This window comes from Pinus tabuliformis, chromosome 2_1, assembly GCF_031772625.1.
Source record: "Pinus tabuliformis cultivar Carrire ecotype Pingquan chromosome 2_1, CPIR1, whole genome shotgun sequence".
Lineage (NCBI taxonomy): Eukaryota > Viridiplantae > Streptophyta > Pinopsida > Pinales > Pinaceae > Pinus > Pinus tabuliformis.
In genome coordinates this window covers 817226317-817230253 of record NC_142299.1, presented here as the reverse complement: position 1 = coordinate 817230253, position 3937 = coordinate 817226317, and the positions used below count along the sequence as shown (strand labels likewise).

Below are 3937 nucleotides of genomic sequence, written 5' to 3'. Positions count from 1 at the left end.
CACGTGCGAAACACCCTTTTATTTAGCTTGCTAATGGTGATGAGCACGTGCGAAATATACACCTTTTCGTAATCACCGCCCGCCAATTATTTATCATCTTATAAACCGGAGAATGATCCAGATGTATTCGGCGCTTTGATTGATCTAGCAGTATCAGAGCTTTGAGAAAAAGTAAGTTGCAGCGGAAATTTTGGTGATTTATAGGAACAATTCCGTCGGCTATGTCGCCAAGTGCATCTGTAGCTTTCGAGTTTGTACGCGTTCAGAAAGACTCTGAATCAAGTGGACCAGCCGTAAATTGCACTACTAGTTTGGAATTCGGCCCTGGAAAACAGCTAGCCAAGCCGAGAAGTATGCTTTCTTTTCCAAACGCCTTGAATTTGTCTCGCAATTTTATTTTTAGATCGACTGGTGAAATATGCAGTTTTTCCTTAAATTTGTCTTCTGTTCTTGTTTTGGAAGAATGTTTTGGCTCATGTTGTATGCATTTTTTATGAATGCAACAGTGCAAGATATGTCACGGATAAAACCACAGATGATGCAAAAGGTGCTTTCGTCAATCGCACTTTCAGAGGACAAGCAAGGCGATTTGGCTCATGTCAATCATCCGGCCAAGGGCTTTAGTGGACGCTCTGAGGCATCCAGTCACGCGGAAATGATGGAATTATTTCCCGTATGCGCCGGTTTCGGTTCAAGCAACAGAGTTACAGAGAGAAATACTACCAGGCCTTTTGCAATCAGCCAAACTGATCCGGTTTCGAGGTATTTTCATGTCCAGACATTTGTAATTTGATATATTTGCTAATTCTTGATAGCTGAGCGACCTTAAATGTATGATAAAGCTAACTTTGTGTTTTGCGCACTATTTGCAACAGATCAGTTCCAGCAAAAACCCCCGAGCAGCAGTCCACAGGTCAATTTGTTATTTTTATAACGGAATGGTGAATGTTTACAACGTGCCGGCTGAGAAGGTATTATTTTCATCTGAGCAACAAATTTAATACATTCACAACAAATTTCGTATATATTTTTGACTAAACGTTTGCATCTTTAGTCCTCTTGGCGTTCTTTAATTTATTCGCAGGTTTATTTCGTCATTTTTGTTGCAGGCTGAAGCCATTATTAGGCTTGCCGGCTCTATAAGCTCGAGCAAGACAAGAACACCTCAGATTGATATCAGCGAAATCCAACAGATCTTGAAACCGCTGCATCATAAGCCTGCATCGAACGCTGACAACGAAGATCAGCCTGAAAGACTTCCCCTAGGTAAGACGCGGATCGTAAAATATTTTATATTGACAAATGTGGTTCATACTATTCCACAGAATGTGAAAAGCTATAAAGAAAGGTTTTCAAGATTGAAAATTGTCTTTAACATTGTTATTAACTTTTTTTCGCGCGCAGGCCTGCAAATTGTCCCGAAATTATCTGTGCAACGTTTCCTCCAAAAGCGAAAGGAGAGGTAAATAAACTCTATATGATTTTAAAAAATTATGTATATTCAGAAAATTGAATAGCAAATCCAGCATTTAAATCAATTACGATAATTATATTTAGTGTAAATTTAGATGACTGAGTAGGCAAATGTGTATTAAAAGGATGAATTTTTTTTGGTACAGAATTAACAGAGTGTCTCCTTACACCACGATGAAGCCAGCGACATTGCCTCGGAAAGCCAGGAAAGATTCAGACGACCAGATCATCCTCTCGTTGGCTTGCTCATCACAATGATCTTCAGATGTCGGTGGATGGTGTTGACCATTAATGGCATCACACCGCATTTTCTAATCTTTTAACCAAATTGTTTCCATCGACATTAATTTGAGCGACCGAACGAGTTTTCTCTCGAGTACCACCGTGAGCAGAAGCAAGCACCGCTTCCACTCTCAAATCGTTGGGGTTGTTTGAAGCTGCTGCGAAATTTCTTTATTTAGTACCATTCGTTCTGCACAGCGAATATCATAAATATTTATTTTTATTAAACTTAGTTACACTTTTATTGTGGATGGTAAGATTACCATCGTAACATTAATGATTAGATAGGTATTCATTCATTTATTGTAAAAAGATATTCATAATTTTATACAAAATAAAAATATAAAGGGTATCTCTTGATTGACAGGGATCTTATAGGTCACGTAAAGAGGAGAAAGTTGGTAATATTGATAGATTGAACAAAATTTCAATTTAATTTTGATGATAATATTACAAGATACAACAGGTCCATTACAAATCTACCAATATTTAATTATTTTTTAAATATATAAATTTCATGAAAATCTCAATAACGAAATTTATTAGGTAAAATAGATTGATTTGGTGATTTTTAATAATGTAAAGTTGTCATCAACTACAACTGCACCCACATTTTTATTTGGTCTATAATTATACTTTATTAACATATAAGTCCACCTACTTTTTCAATTCGTTTATAATTATGCACTATTAAGGAAATCCAAGTACTTATTTTTCAATAAAATAGAGTTATCGTAGGCAAAGCCCAATGCTATGTTTATGAGCTTCATATATCAATAAAATAAATATCAAATTCCATATTATAAGTTGCAACATAATAACATTGTTAAGCATAGAAATAGATTTCACGTACCTTACTCTTATAAATTATAAATTCCATGGGAATCCAACGAAATTTGTTACTTAATATAGATTGATGTGGTGATTTCTTTAACAAGGTAAAGTTGTCATCAACTACAACTCTATCCACGTTTTAATTTTGTTTATAATGCAACATTAACTTTATGTATACCTACTTTTTCATTTCCTTTTCCATTATGCAATATTGAGGAAATCCAAGTACATATTTTAATTTGGTTTATAATTATGTAACATTAACGTACAAGTCCGATTATCCTTTCAATTTTTTTATAATTATGCAATATTACTTATCTTTTCAATTCTTTTATAATTATGCAATATTAACGAAATCCAAGTATATATTTTTAAATAAAATGAATTTAAACAAACTCATTAATTTATTCTTTTCTTTTCTTTTAAAATCAAGTAGATTCTATTCTTAATCCCATAAAACATAGGGAAACCAAACCAATGGCTGAAATGTATACTATAAATCCAAAAAATTACATACATATTGTAATAGATAAGAGTATGACTAAAATCATTAGAATATAAAGTATAACAAAAACATTTGAGTAACTAGGTTGTGGTAAGCTTGCAGAAAGTATATAAGTGTTGAAAGAGACTTCATTAGAAAATGATGAGAGTGTTGTAAGACACAAAGAAACCAATGTTAATCATAATGTAGTAGACACACCAAACGGTGTTGCAAGGTCTTTGGAAGGGGCACACCGATTGGGGGGTCAGAAGTGTCTGGAGGAGCCTAGGTGAAGAGGTTTGAAAGAACCATGGAGTTGCAGAGGGAGACTAAGGGGGAGGAGGAGATGGTTGACTTGGGTCTAGAAAGATGAAGGTTATTTTGTGAGCATGCTAAGTTGGCTAAATTCTCAACAGATTTATTATTAGAGCGAAAAACATGAAGGAGGATGACAGAGCTATTAGAAGCTAGAAGAATGGATATGTGGTGAAGGAAATTCTCTAGGCACCAACATTTCGATAGATTGTCAATAGAATTGTTCGAAAAAAAAAATATTGATGGTGGAGATGACTAAGAAAATTGCTGAGCTCAAAAAGACAATAGAGTATTAATGCTGTTCAGAAGAACCAAATGCCTTTTGGCATTGGAAACAGCACACAGTTGAATTACCATACAAAACAGAGTATGCTGGGAAGCCATGCAAAAGCAGAGCATTCCCAATGAACAAAGAGTACAGGGAGTTGTGTGAAAAAGAGATAAAGCAACTCCTGAACAGAAGACTCATTAGGGAATCTGACAGTCCTTGGAACTGTTACGGATTCTATGTAAATAAAAGATCAGAACAGCTTAGAGGCATCCCAAGGC

At 35.0% G+C, this 3937-nt stretch overlaps 1 pseudogene; it reads left to right on the top strand.

The window, feature by feature from the left end:
• The first annotated feature begins 221 nt into the window (after nucleotides 1-221).
• On the top strand, nucleotides 222-1879 carry LOC149203136 (protein TIFY 10b-like; annotated as a pseudogene).
• Nucleotides 1880-3937: the final 2058 nt, after the last annotated feature.